Below are 16241 nucleotides of genomic sequence, written 5' to 3'. Positions count from 1 at the left end.
ACAACACAACACATCACTGTGAGTTATATTAACATTTATAACTCAAACATGGGTTTTGGCTGTCACAGAAGGTTTTGGCAGTAAATCCCTTTAGAGAGAAATGAGGACTTCATGCAAAATTTGTGACTTCTGGGAAGCCCTCTTCATTAAAATGGTGGGAAAAAACAAGTTAGAAGGCTAGGAAGTGGCTGTTTGACATCACTATTTTTCCAAGAGTGGGCTTTTAAAAAAGGCTTTAAAATGTTATTTCTAGGTCAGAAATCTTCTCTCAGAGGATTAGAAAAAGGGTGGCCAGCCCCAAATTTTATTTCATTCAATCTTAGTTGAAAAGAGAAAGTAAATCACACACCTGTGCATTCCATGGGTCAGTCTAATCAGCACCATGGCAACCTGATCTGTCCACAAACCCTGGGGTCCCATGCCCAAAAGTATTTTTAAGTTGTCTCGAAGGACAACAATCTTTTTCCTCTTTTATTATTATTTTTTACTGATACATAATAATTGTACATATTTATAGGGTAGAATGTAATATTTCAGTACATGTATACCATGTGTATTAATCAAACAGAGGTAATTAGTATCTCTGTCGCTTCAAACATTAAACTTTTTTGTGTTTCGAACATTCAAAATCTGCTCTTTCAGTTATCTGAAAGAAAACAATAAATTGTTGACTACAGTCACATATAGAACACTAGAGCTTATTTCTCCTATCTAGCTGTAATTTTGTATCTGTTAACCAATGTTTAACTACACCTCTGGTAATTGGTATTCTACTCTCTACTTTTTTTTTTTTTTGAGACGGAGTTTCACTCTTGTTGCCCAGGCTGGAGTGCAATGGAGCGATCTCGGCTCACTGCAACCTCCGCCTCCTGGGTTCAGGCAATTCTCCTGCCTCAGCCTCCTGAGTAGCTGGGATTACAGGCACGCGCCACCATGCCCAGCTAATTTTTTGTATCTTTAGTAGAGACAGGGTGTCACCATGTTGACCAGGATGGTCTCGATCTCTTGACCTCGTGATCCACCCACCTTGGCCTCCCAAAGTGCTGGGATTACAGGCTTGAGCCACCGCGTCCGGCCTTACTCTCTACTTTTATGAGATCAACTTTTTTGGCTTTCACTAGGAGTGAGAATATGAAGTATTTGTCTTTCCTGGTTTGTTTCACTTAACATACTATCCTCCAGGTTCACCTGTGTTGCCATGAATGAGAGAATTTCATTATTTTTATGGCTGAATAGTATTCCATTGTGTATATACACCACATTATCCACACACCTGTTGATGGGCACTTAGGTTGATTCCGTATCTTGGCCACTGTGAACGGTGCTGTAACAAACATGGTAGTGCAGGAACTTCTTGACATACTGATTTCCTTCCCTTTGAATATACACCTAGCAGTGGGACTGCTGGATCATATGGTAGTTCTATTTTTAGTTTTTGAGAACTCTCCATATCATTTTCCATAATGGCTGTGCTAGCTGATTTACATTCCCACCAACACTGTATAACAGTTCCTTTTTGTCTGTATCCTCAACAGCATTTGGTATTTATTTATTTATTTGTCTTCTTGAGAATAGCCATTCTAGCTGGGGTGAGATGATGTCTCATTGTGGTTTTAGTTTGCATTTACCTGATGATTAGTGATGTTGAGCATTTTAAAAATACACCTGTTGGCCATTTGTGTGTCTTCTTTTGAGAGATGTCTATTCAGCTCATTTGCCCATTTTAAAATCATAGTATTTGTTTGTTTTTTCTGATGAGTTAAATTCTGGATTTTAATTCCTTGTCAGATGAATCATTTGTGAATACCATCTCCCATTCTATTGTCATCTTTTCACACTGTTGATTGGTTTTTGTTTGCTGTGAAGAAGTTTTTTTGTTTAATATAATCCCACTTATCTATTTTTCCTTTTGTTGCCTGTGCTTTTGAGGTATTTTTCATAAGATCTTTGCCCAGACCAATGTCCTAGAGCATTTCACTTGTGTTTTCTTCTAGTTGGTTTATAGTTTCAAGTCTTACATTTAAGTTCTTAGTCAATTTTGATTTGCTTTTTGCATATGGTGAGAGAAAGTGGTCTAGTTTCATTGTTTTTCATCTAGATGACCAGTTTTACAGGTACCATTTACTGAAAAGACTGCCCTTTCCCCAGTGAATGTTATTGGCACTTTTGTTGAAAATCAATTGGCTGTAAATACATGGATTTATTTCTGGGTTCTCTATTCTGCCTCATTGATCTCTGTGTCTGTTTTTATATGAATACCATACTGTTTTGGTTACCATAGCTTTGTAGTGAATTTTGAAATCAGGTAGTGTGATGTCTCCAGCTTTGTTCTTTTTGCTCAGGATTGCTTTGGCTGCTTGGGGTCTTTTGTGGTTCCATATGAATTTTAAGATTGTGTTTATTACTTCTGTAAAGAATATTACTAGTATTTTGAAAGGGATTGCATTGAATCTGTAGATTGCTTTTGGTAGTACCATTGTTTTCACAATATGTACTCTTGGAATTTATAAACATAGGAGGTAATTCTTTTTCTTTTTTGCTAAGGACACCAATTCTTAATTCAGAAAATAGTTGTGTCTCTTTTTAGTGTCTGAATGGTCATACCTTTGCATTGTTGTCCATTTAATTTCCAGGTTATGCCCACAAGAGGTGGTTTGGTGCAGAGAAGCAGAATTATTTCAATCAGACAACATGGATTCTTGTTCCAACTCTGGCTCTGATTCTGGTGACCTTAGACAAGTCATTCTACTTCTCTAAGCCAGTTTCTTTTCCTGTAAACTTAAGGGAAATAAAGAGTGGTTGGCCTGTAATGTCTTTTTCAGCATTACAATTCTATAAAGTAATTCCTTTCTATTGTAGAAAGAGAAGTTATAGTGTGAATCATATGGAAGTATGTTTGGGAGAAAGCACATTTAATAATGAATGAAATGTGGACTAAGAAGGCCAGAGAGAGCCACACTGGCACCAGGACTGCTGAAGACCAGGCAGCAGGGGTGAAACGTGGTTCTGGGGATCTTAGAGGCAGGGAAAGGAGTCTTGAAAAGCAAAGTGGCCAGAAAAAAAATCAAGAAAAAAGGAGTAGAGTCAATGCAGACGGCACATGGGTTCCACCTCCTCGAAGTTTTTCCAGACAAATCCCACCTAACAATGTTCTAGACAAGTTGAGTTTTTCTCAGAAATGATCAGTGGCTCCTCATGACCTGGAGAAGAGTCTGAAATCTACATCTAGTTTCCAAAATTTGTTTACTACCTATCTTTCCAGACCCCTCTCTTATCTACCTTTGTCAAAGGCTGAAGACTTTATCATTCCCAGACTGCTCCTGAATCTTCTCTTCTATTTATTCTTTCTGTAAAGCCCTTCAGCTTTCCCTTTGCTGGGGGAAACATTGCCATTTATCAAGACTATTATTAGACCTCATAGGGTTTTCAGAAGCCTGTGACAATGTTTGTGACCAGCAGTGAAGGAGGTAGAAATAATCAACTCCAAAATATGAGAATTTCAGAATGCAAATAATAATATTTAAAAAACAAAATCATAAACATATTTCTGACAACAAAACATTATAGTTAACATGGGCACTGGATGTATTTTAATATGATTACTATGTCTTGGGGTGGGGTCTTCAAAGGAAATAGTGCACGGGGACTACAGATGTCTCAGATGAGAAGGCCCTTGCTGAGACTTAGAGTTGGAGGGCTGTCTCTCTTTCCATATTGTTTCTTTGCTTTGGGGCTATATCTATCACACCACTAATCTTAACCCTGCCTTGCGTCAAAGTGGCCAGTGTCCGCTGTTGTCTTCTCTGCTAGGCCAGAAGTGTTTTGAGGGCCAGAATCCTACTGTGTAGGGATCCTAATTAGTAGCCCATTGGCCAATAGACAGGCCAATAATGAGATTTCACCAGATGCCCAGGTTTCTGACTTCTTATGAAAGTTCAAATGATCTGGCTCTACCAGTCATTCAGACTTTCGCACCAGGTAACAGGTGACTGGACTTCAGTAGGCAGGGCACACAGCCTCCCATTTGCCCAGCTTTACTGTGCCCACCTCTGTCATTTGTGTCAACATGAGTTCCCGATCCTTCTGTCTTACACTTTTGGTGCAGACCCTCCTTTTCATACCTATCACAGTGTTTTGCAGAGTGCAGTCACTTAACATGTATTTGTTGAGTAAATAGGGTTTGGAGCTTGATGTCCCTTGAATTCACTGTCAGAAGCGGACTGCAAGTTGCACAAAGCAAACTTAGCTATTTACTGGTAACATGACTCTATTTTCCCTTTTCAGCTGGCTGAGAGAGGGAACCTAATGACAAGCTATGTGGAGCCTAATTGGATCATTTTACTGAAAATGATCACAAGAGTAGCAAATTGTATCTGAATGACGGATCTCCAGCATTACCAATATTTTTTGACAAATTTGCAGGCAAATTATTGTCTTAACTCCAAAATGATGTATCTGAAGATTTGTTAATGTGAGAGTATCAGATGCGATGGAAATCCGTCATGAAACACAAACTGAAAGCAAGATGGATGTGTATCAAGTGCTTCCATTTTTCTTTTATCAAACAAAATTAACTTTCCCCCATAAACTGATTAAAAAGTATCCTTTACGAGATGAGAAATTCAGCTGAAAGGAGTGCTAGAACAGCCTACGTGTTGTTGATCAGAGATCTGAGAGCCATTATTTGAGAAAAACTGACATTTCAAATTTGCCCCTGAGATCCAAGCTACAGAGGTCAAGTTTGAGAAACATGTTCAAAAACATGCTATGTCATAGTCTTAGCTGTGAAATTTAAAGTGACATTTTCAGTGAAATGGCTAGTCTATCTCAATGTGAGTGAGTATCTCAACTTTCCAGTCAGATTCTAAGCAGCTTGTGAATAGGAGCTGTCTCTCACCATTCAGTCTGTTCACTTGCCTGCCATAATGCCTTGTGCATAACTGGTGTCTGAACAATTATAGTTACTTGGTTGATAAACACACCCAACTAATTTGCCCTTAAATGCAACAAACCCCTGTGCAACCCTCTTGGGAGAGAGGGTTTGCTGCATTTAAGGATAAATTAGAAAAGCAGCAAGCTCTGAAATATGGGAAGGCCACAGAAAAATGAGTAGATTTATAAGAAGAGCCTTTGTCATTAATAATCCATGCAGGGAGAAAACTACAATTGGAAAAACTGCTCCCACTGCTATGAGTACATTTCTATAGTCATGCATTGGAAATACTGCCAGCTTGGTAATGAGAAATGAAATTTATACATGGACTGATTGCATCAAATCAAATGTAGTTGTTCCATTTAGAGATAAGATTTGACCTGTGGAATACTCAACTCTAGGAAATAATTAACCAGGATGTAGCAGATGTCTGCTATCTCATTACTTCAAGAATCAAGAACATACCCAGCATTGTCTTTTAAGCATGATATGTCTTTCCTCTCCTTGACCAAATAGTCACTGAAACCAATAGTCATTGAGGCCAGATCAGTGAAGGAACATGGTAGATTAGATTATTCTTGAAAAAGTTTACTCCCACCTACATCATTCAATCAATCTTCATGAGAGGAGTGAACTTCCCCACTCCTTGACTTTGGGCTGGACCATATAACTGGCTTTGGCCAATGATATTAGTAGATTCTTGAGGTGTGTTTGAGTTATGGGTATTACCCACTTGTACTTTGGCCATAGCATGAGAAGAACATGCCCTGGGTGGCCAATGACCCTTCAGTCTGGGGCCTGGGCTGAGACTAATGAAGCAGGAGCACCCTAGCAATGTGCACACATGTGAGTGGGCATATATTTGGGGGCAATTTGTTACACAGCAGCAACTGACTGATACAGTTCCCTGCCCAAGATCAAACAGCACTAGTGGTAGAGTTGTTATGTGTTTACCAGATGACTTGAAGTTTCTAAGCATTTCAATTCTCCATCTTATAGAGGGAGGAGACACACATGGAAAGGGGAAATATTGTCCTTGGGGATTCAGCCAGTGATTGGATAGAGACAGAGGCAGCCATGGGTATTGATTTTAGAATTCTATAACTGGACTTCTGTCCCATAGCCATACTCAGAAAGAGAGCCCACCTACACTGCTTTGAAAAATTCTATCATCAAAGATCTACACGAGCAAACTAGTTACAAAGCTCTCTTTCTCTCTCTCTGCCTAACCTTCCTCTCCATGCATCTCTGCCCTCACCCTCTCTGCCTTCCTTTCCCCCGTCCTTCACTGTAGATATGCAGGCAGTGTGGTACGATTGACCAAACACTGGATAAAGTGTCGAGAACACGGTTCTGATGCTGGCTCTGCCACCACCTCTCTGAAACTTTGGCTAAGTTACTTCACCTCTCTGAGATTCGTTTTTCTCATAAGTAAAGCAGAGTTGGTAATAACCTGCCCCACAAAGGCATGAAGGGATTTGTGAAAGAACAGTCCTTGGGTGTTCATGATGGTGTCTGGCTCAAGCATTGCCTCTGGGGAGAAGCAGATATCTCTTCCTTTCACAGCCTCCTGTAGCAGAACGAGTTATATATTCTCCCCCTTTCCCAGGTAAAAATATACAGAGCCAGCAGATCCTAGCGTCTTCCTGTCAAGAAAACTGGTATGTAAAGGCTGTGGAAGAGACTGAAGAGTCTCTGTTTGTCCTCCAAGAACTCACGATCTTCCTAGGCAAAAGATTCCCATCAGGAAATGTTCCTTTATTCAACAGGTATTTGTTGAGCATCTACTACAGGTCAGGCTCAGTGCCTGTTCTGGGACTTCTATAGCAAATGAAATGGAAGGTTGTGGAGACATTTTGTCTGCAGCAGAGCTGTCCAATAGAAATATAATGTGAGTCCCACATGTCTTTTTAAGTTTTCCAGTAGCTACCTTTAAAAAGTAAAAACACACAGGTGAAATTAATTTTAATGATATATTTTATTGAACCCAATACATCTAAAATATTATCATTTTAACATTAAAGTCATAATCAAGTCATCAAGATTTTTATATTCCCTTTTCCTAGTAACTCCTTAAAACCAGGTATGTACTTTGCACTCACAGCACATCTTAATTTGACTGGCCACAGTGCAAGTGCTTAGCAGCCACATGGGACCAGCGGCTACTACGTTGGACAGTGTAGGTCTAGAAAAAGGTGAGCCATGGGAGTCAAGGTGCGTGTGCCTGCAGAGAGGAATGACAAGGGTGGGAAGGGCGGCTGACACCAGAGAGGCACCAGGGGTGACTGGAGGGGCCGGATCTCGGAGATGTGAGCTTGAAAGAGATGGTGGAAGCACCAGCAGGTGAACCCCACTGCAGTTCTAGGAGTCAGCTCAGCCAGGCTGATGAAGCGTATGAGGAGGAGCGGTGCCAGGTGGACCAGAGGTGCTGGCGGGAGGCTGGCATGAGGAATTCTCATTCTAGAATGGCACAAATTGTCCCAGCTATAGAAGCGTTCTGAAGGGAGAAAAAACAGCTGTGGGTTTCGTGAACTCACAGGCTTGGGAGGACAGTGCACGCACTTTAGATTGGGTGGTGAGCCGGGCTGTATCTATTTGCCCCTGCGGACCCACTCTTTTTTTTTCCTGCCCTGCCCTGTGTCCTAAAGCATTGGCCTATGTGAAATACACATCAGAGATTAAGGAGCCATGAGGACCACGTGGCGCATGGTATCCTTCACTGGATCCTGGAAAAAGAAAAGAAAATCCAAAAAACAGTCTGCATCAATGTTGATTTCTTGGTTTTGATGATTGTCTTGTGGTTATGCAAGACGTTGAAGTGAGGGGAGGTTGGATGAAGGGTAGGTAGAAACTGCTATTTTTGCAGCTCATAAGTTTAAAATTATTTCAAAATAAAAAGGTTTTTAAGGGCATGAAAATACATGTAACAGCAAGAACTTTGCACCTAAGCATATCCACAGGACAATATGACTAAATCACAGGAGACTTTAATAACATCATTATTATACTAGAGGATGTGGTGTTTAAAATCCGCCTGCCCAGCAAGGTTGCTTTGCTGCAGAAATCAAACTAAGTACATGCTCAGAGCTTCCCTTTCTACCAATATGCCTTTCAACACAGAGGCAGAGGGATGAATCCACCCACATGCATCTTCCGCACTATATTCTCAGTGAGTTTCAGGAGCCCAAGTTTGGCCTGTCTGGGCCTCAGTGGTTGTATCTGTAAAGTGGGAGACTGGATTGTGGGATCTCCAAGGCCCTCTGGATCTGAGATATCCAAGGCAGAGGGCAGATGTACTGGATGATAATGATATCCCAAAGCTACTGGGGCCCCGTGGAAACCTTGTTTCTTGCATTGGAGAATAGTTCTGGTGAGGGGCAATACTAACAACAGCTCTGAGGATGCCGAACACTTCACGAACTCTTGCTGTGTGCTGGACACTCCTCCAAGGACCTGCCAGTTTTAACTCACTGAATCCTCACCAAAACCGTCATCATTATCCTCCTCATTTTATAGATAAGAATCTGAGGCCCGGAAAGGTGAAGGGAGTTGCCTGGAGTTCCATGGCCCATGAGTGGTACCTCTAGCCCTTGACCTCTGTGTTATGCAAGGGACACGGGTTGTCCTGTGCCTGGAAGGAGCAGGGATGGGGCCAGGACAAGATGAGGAGTCCTGCCTCCTATCACTAAATGGGCACAGGGCATGCCAGCTGGTGTCTGCCTCCTCTGTATCCAGGTTCCAGCGGACTGAGTCCCAGCACTCTGAGGACGGAGCATTTAACAACTTGCTCCCTCCAGAAGCAATTCCCTTCCAGCTATCAGTTGCGAGGAATCGGGGGAAAATCTGTCTCTCATGTGGATTATCCCCTGCCCACTCCTCATCTTCTCGCAGCCTGGCTCTTTATAGATGGTGTGTGCTCATGTGTGCACACAGTTCATTTATTTTGTTTCCTCTACTGGTGTTACCAAAATTACAAACTGATAAATACACACTGTAAGAGTAATTCAAACAGCATACAAATGTATAATGGACAAAGTGAAAACGTCACCCCCTCCTTCCCCTGTGCCTGTGTGCCCTTTCTAGAATCTCTCTCTCAGTAGTCACTGCAAGCAGGCATTTTCTGAGAATACGGCACCAAGAGTTTTTTTACACCAAATACAGGCCCGTTGAGAATAGACACTGTCTGTGTTGTTCGCCGTTGCATTCTCGGAAGAGGGCCTGGCATTAGTAGGTGGCTAATCATGTGTATTGATGTTGAATGAATAAATGATTTCTTATGAAATCTATTTTTTCCATGAGACAAAATAAAGATTGTATGGCCCTGCTGCATATCAGAGCTTAGACCCAAGCTTCACTCATTTTGAGGACTGCCAAGCATTTCATAATCCAGACGTACCTTAATGTGTTTAACACTCTCCTTCATTATACATGCTTAATTAATGCATTTTGTGGTGTTTTTATTCCAAACGCCATGCAAGGAGCCCTCTTTTACATGTATCTCAGAATGCACAAATGAGTACCTTAGTGCGGAGGAATTCCTGAGTCAGAGGGTACATACAGTTTACATTTTGTCCTGGAGATGTTAAAGGACCTTGTAGGAGCTGGACAGAGGGCATGGGGAGTGGCAGGGTTTTCGAGGCCACGACCTGCCCCACCCCACCGCCCCCGACAGAACTGAATGAACATCTTTCTGCTCAGGCTTGGGTTGGGGCTTACAAGGAGAGCAAGTTTCTCCTTCAGGAGACATAAAACCCACCTCGGCAGCCTGCAGGGGGTGAAAGGTCAAGAGGAGGGTCTTTCTGCCTGTACATTTGGAATTCCTTCTTGTAACTCTTACTCCAAGGATTTGTGATTTTCAGAATATCTTCATTTGCATTAGCTTTTCTGGATCTTCAATCCCATGAGGCAGGCTGGAAAGATAATGTCTTCTCCTTTCTAGAGATGTTAATGACAGCCCAAGGTCACACACTGGTCACACTCATAAAGAGGAGTAATAGCAACTATGCTCAGTGAGTGTAGGAAGACAATCAGAATTGAACCTAGAGAGACTTTTTCAGGGTGAAAATATCCTTAGGGTATATATAGGTGTCTTGTCTTAGGAGGAAATGTGTAAAACTTATCAGGTGTCAAATCTGCAATAAGTTCTTTTGGCCCCCAAATGAGGGTCTGCAGACACCTGAAGGTAGAGCACGGCTGGAGAAGAGATATCAGAACAGAGAAACGAGGCTGCAGAGACACCAATAAGAATGAGTGTCCTTTGAGTCGTAGCTTGGGTCTTAGGACAGTTCAAGTATTGCCTCATCTAAAAAGACTGCTGATGGTTTAAAATGTATTCAGTTTTGTTCGGGTGGGATCTCAATTCAGTTCAGTCCATTCATTTACTTGTACTGGTTGGAAGGTTTAATAACAAGAGCGGCAGCCACAACAATAAAAATGCCTCCTGAAACGACACCATTTTTGACTTACGGCTTTTTGGAAAACCCTTTTCTCATTCCCCATTCAAGAGGACTCATCAATCAACTCTTGGGTTTTACAGAAGCACCCTGCAAAGAGGCCCCCGCTCTTGCGCTGACCTGATGGTTAGTAAGTCGAGAGCCATTCAGCCCTCTGGCCACCATGCAGAAGAAAGCTCCCCAAAGATGAGGACTATGTGGTGGAAAGCAGGTTGGAAGATGGAGAGAACCTCTGAATCCAACTGTTCCTGAAGCCACACTCTTCCTGGACTTTCCAGCTAAGAAGGTCAATGCATCCCCTCTTTATGTTTAATCTTGCTTGGTCTCCATCATTGAAAGATTCCTTATTAAGAATTGGATTTTCTTTAACACTGAAATAGATGAAAGGATGATTTTTGAAACTAATTGATGACGTCTTTAAAAAGGAAAGACAGAGACAGAAGGATCACTTGAGGCCAGAAGTATGGGACTAGCCCAGACAACATAGAAAGACCCTGTCTCTACAAAAAAAAAAAAAGTTTTTAATTATCCAAGTATAGTGGTACGATCTTCTAGTCCCAGTTACACGTGTTACATATGAACCTTGGGCTGATTTCTGCTTCAGTGAACTGTGTGGTTAGGAGATGCTCTCCAATCTTCTATCAGAAATAAAACATACACCTATTCTGAGGGAATTTGAGTGGAATTTTGTATATGTGTAGCGTAGGTTCCCATGACAGGCTAGACGCTGTTGGTCTTGTTGGGACAGGGCAGGTCTGTGCATAGACCATGGCCTGCTCTGTCATGTGCCTCTAGGCCACCTTCCTCTTTGGCTGCGTCTCTGATCTCTGCTTCCCTGTGCATGTGTGTATGACACGCATTCACTCACCCATTCACTTCTTCATGCTCATTCGACAACACATTTGTGAGTGTGGGCCACACTCCAGGTCTCCCTTTTTGGATCTGGGAGTCCAGTGTAGGAAGTCTGAGAATTCAAGTTGCACTCTGTTCTGGTTATGTGAGTGTGAGTTTGATTAGATACGTGCCAGGGATGTACCCAGGTGATCAGAAGAGGGCTGTGTTGGCCACATAGGAATCAAGAAAAACACCCAGTCCAGGCCATCACCACATTTTCCCTGGACTGTTACATGCCCCAATCTTTCCCATTCCAATCAGTCCTCTGTGCTCCTGCATTCCTTTTCTGAGATGCAACTGTGAGCATTATTTATCCACATACCTTGTAAATTGCCACACTTTAAAGTGATGCATTGCCTCCAGGACAACACAGTCCTGCTAGCCTCTCCCTTCATGTTCCATACTCTGTGAGCACACTGTGTACTATGGTTTGAATGTACCCCCTCCAAATTCACGTATTGAAACATAATTGCCAATGTACAGATATTAAGAGGTAGAACCCTTAAGAGGTGATTAGGTCATGAGGGTCTCCTCATGAATGAGATTAAGCCCCCTATGAAAGAGCTTTATGCCTCCCTAGCTTTCTTGCCCTTCTTCCTTCTGCCATGTGAGGACACAGCACTCCTCCCCTCTGGAGCACGCAGCAAGAAGGCCCTCACCAGATGCCAAATGCTGGAAACTGGATCTTGGACTTCTCAGCCTCTAGAACTGTTAGAAATAAAGTTCTGGGTTTTTTTCCCTCTGTTGTTTATTTAAAATCAAAAAACAGGTGTTACAAGGGACACAAAATGTTAAGCAAAAATAGAATAATAATTGTGTTTTTTTCTGGTAATTTTTAATGGGAGTATAATTTATATGTAGTAACATTTAAAGATCTTAAACATACAGTTCAATGTATGCACCCCTCTTTCAAGACAGAAGAGTCCCATCACCTCAGGGAGATCCTTTGCACCCCTTCTTAGGTGACCCCCCCCCACCTCAGTGATAACCACTGTTGTGATTTCTTTTACCATAGACTAGTTTTGCCTCTTCTAGAACTTGAAACCAATGATGTTACGCCCCACTTTGTGTCTGGCTTCTTTCACTCATCACAATATTCTGAATCTCATCCACAGGCATACAAATAACACCGAATATTTGGGAATACTCCTGGTGCACCAGGCACCATGCCATGTTCAAGTTACATATCTTTGCAATAATCTCATGGTGTGTTTTTAATATCCTCATTTTGCAGCTAAGGAAATGGAGACCTAGAGAAGCAAAGTCACTTGCTCTGAGTGGCATGGCTAGTAAGTTCATTGTCATGATTTGAGCTCAAGTGCCTGGCTCTAGAGCCTGAGGCCCGAAGAAACTTTTGCTTCTGTCTCCTGCACTGGGCAGGTCAAACACTGAGGCAGGTGAGACGTCATTAAACACCTCTCTCAGGTCTGTCCTCAGCCTCCACACACTGCTTCTTATTCTGTTTTTGCTCCCCTTGTACCTGGGTTGAAATCTCATCTTCTATTCTCCTCTTGAGGGTGTCACCTTCACTACCCTCCACTACATGAGTTCTGCAGAGAAAAACATACAACCCACGAGGGTGCCATGCCTGCCCCGTGAGTCACAGCTCTGTCTCTGCTCTCTGAGTGATGACTGTGTACAAAGCCTGGCCCATAAATAAGGTTACATTTCTGGGCCTGTCTACAGAAAGAAAGATTATCTACAGCTATAAAAAGGGTAGGGTGAAGTTAAAAAAGTACAACTGCCGCCCAGAAAACCCAAATTAAACAAAAACCTTTCCCATCTTAGGTGACACGTGATTCAAAATGGAATGCTCTGGAAGGGTGCGATGCTGTTAGTTGTGTCTTACAGAGGAGTCCCAGAGCTACGCCCAGCTGCACATGTGGCTGAGCCTATCAGATCCGGTCGACCTTGGCCTTGAGGTCACCAGGTGGCCGGCCTTACACAGAGTGATGAGGAATGGGGATGACCGCATCTGCTTAGAGTCTTCCAGGCTTCCTTCTACACGTACTCCAGACCTTCAGCCCAAACTCCTTGAGCTCATGGCCAGGAGAGGACCATGTGGGTTCTCTAGGAAGCTGGTAGGGACAGGGAGAGAGCAGGCAGCTATGGACAAATGAGATGGGAGGGTAACAGGGTAGGACAACAGCTCCTGTTTTGGCCTTGAAGGACATAGCACATTTTCCGGCTGTGCCATCTCAAGAAAGTTGCTTAACCTCTCTGTGCCATCGTTTTCCCTCTGGAAAGTAAGGATCATAATAGGACATATCAGATTGTGGCGAGGAGTAAATGAGTTAATACACATACTTAGCAGTGTTTCTTATGGACAATATGTACTTAACCCATGTTTATTATGTTGCCGGGAACATTCTAGACTGGGAGTCTGCCAACATAGATTCTCATATTGGCTTGGCCACTTACTTGCTGCATGCCCCTGAGCAAGTGACTTTCCCTTTTTGGGTCTCAATTTTGTCCCTATCTGAGAAGCCAAAGGGCCATTTCAGCTCAGCTATTGTCCTCTTTGTGCTTCTTGGAAGGACAGCATTCAAGCAAGCTCTGCTGGCTCTCCTCCCTGCCCTCCCCACTGCTGGAACCTGCCTGAAGGTTTCAGCAACCTCTTTGCATCTCAAGATGGAACCTGGGACAGCTCTGAGCTCAGTTCAGAAAACCGCCTTCTCACAGTCAGAAAACGCATCTGCTGGCTGCCATCCACAAACAAGCCCGGACTCCTGCAACAAAAGGAAAATACTTTGTATGTGAAGATTTGAGGCCAAGTATTTTCCCCAGTCACACACACACCGCTCTCCCTGCTCTCTCTCCTCTTTCTCTCTCTCTTACACACACACACACACACACACACACACACACACACACACACAAACACACAGCCTTGCTGTGGGGATAGCAACCCCTTCTATTCATCGACCCTGGGACTCCTCATCCCGTCCCTCTTCACCAAGGATGGTTTCCTTTTTCTTCTTGCTTTTTACTGGGGCACATCTTCCTCTCTCTTTGGGCCTGACTCTGTTTCTACCTCTGCTTTTTCCAGTCTTGAGCTCCCAAATGACAACAATTTGGTGCACATGCCACCTTCTATATTCTCCTTCCTTCCTTCCTTCCTTCCTTCCTTCCTTCCTTCCTTCCTTCCTTCCTTCCTTCCTTCCTTCCTTCCTTCCTTCCCTCTTTTTTTCTTTCTCTTTCCTTTTCTTTTTTCTTTCATTCTTCTTTCTTTCTCTCTCTCTCTCTCTCTCTCTCTTCACAGAGAGTCTTGGTCTATCACCAGGCTGGAATGCAGTGGCAAAATCTTGGTTCACTGCAACCTCCACCTACCGGATTCAAGCGATTCTCCTGCCTCAGCCTCCCGAGAAGCTGGGACTACAGGTGCACATCACCACACCCAGCTAATTTTGGTATTTTTAGTAGAGACAGGGTTTCACCATGTTGGGCAGGATGGTCTTGATCTCTTGACCTCAAGAGATCTGCCAGCCTCAGCCTTTCAAAGTGCTGGGATTACAGGTGTGAGCCACCTCGCCCATCCACCTTCTATATTCTTTAAAGGCAACACAATCACAATAGCCACAGTAATAGTGATGAAAATGACCATGCAGTGGCTGCTCTCTGTATGTCAAGTACATGCTAAATGCCTGACAGGCGTTACTTCACTGCACCTTCAAAGCAGTCTTTGGGGGCTAGGCACTATACACATTATTCTCATCCTGCTAGTAAGGGCCGGATTAGAGAAGTGAAGAACTTGGCTCACTACAATTAGTGTTAATGTTGTAGCTTGGACCATGGGGTCTGACCTTAGAATCCAGGTTCTTCCCTCCTGGGTCTCACTGCTTTAGGGAATAACTGGTGGTCTTTAACGGTGTGGTTTGAAACTAGACTTGTGACCCATGAAATCATTTTAGTGGGTCATGAGCACCTTAAAAATAGTCTACCCTCGACTGTCTTACAAAATATCGAAGCGTCGTTCACATGAAGGACAAGTATTATTTCAGAACACTTTTATCTAGTTTGACATATACACGTGTGTGTGTACCTGTTGACAATGTAAAATGTATCTCCAAGTTTAGTCACAATCAAAAAACAGTTTGAAAGTCTCTAGGCTACGGGGTCCCTCTGGGGAAAAATCCCTGGCTGTTTTGAGCTGAGGTTCTGCCGACTCTTCCCTGACTTTCCTAATAATAATAATATCGATGGCAATGATGTCTCATGGCCATGGTGGATGTAAAATGGTTTAGCGGATTGTAAAATGTTGCCTAGAAGTAAGTTCCTGGTTGATTTTTGCTGTTGCTGGGTTGTTTTGTTTACATATCTAGGGCTGGGGTGGAAGGAATAAGTCATTCTGGGACCATCATGACAGGTTCCAGTGGAGTTTCCCATCTCACGGCTGCAGACTGCCAGCCCTCAGGGTACCATTTCCTCCAATTAGAAGCTCAATGCCCAGAGGTCAGCAGCTAAGATGACAGGGATGGAAAAGCTTTCAGCCCTTTGGGAAGTGTTTCCAGGAGGATTTAGCCTTGTCAGCCTTTCCCCAGACATCCAAGGGCTAACCAACCTAAACTCACCTGTGCCACCAGCTGGATCTCAGCTTCTCCTGGAGAGCAGCACAAGCATCTGCAGGCTCTGCCCCACCCCAGGCCTGTGCTCTCCTGTCCTTTCACAAGCCAAAGAAGAGCTTGGGACTTGATTTCCAGCACAGTCTGGAGCTGTACCATTAGCATCAAGAATAACAACCACCCCCTGGGTCTGCAAAGAGGCTTTTTTCTAAGTTCGAAGTAATTTCCTAGATGTTGGGCTCATTTCTCCCAAGGGCACTGTGGAAGGTATGGTTCTCCCTGCCAGTCTTGATCTTGGGGTGCGTGAAAGGATGCTAGTTTAGAAGTTCTAGCCTTGATTACCTGGCTGGGGTGTGGGCTTAGATCCACCTGCAATTTGGCTTTCCAAACATTCCATCT

This window comes from Callithrix jacchus, chromosome 20 (genome assembly GCF_049354715.1).
Source record: "Callithrix jacchus isolate 240 chromosome 20, calJac240_pri, whole genome shotgun sequence".
Classification (NCBI taxonomy): Eukaryota; Metazoa; Chordata; class Mammalia; order Primates; family Cebidae; genus Callithrix; species Callithrix jacchus.
This window is presented reverse-complemented; position numbering follows the sequence as displayed.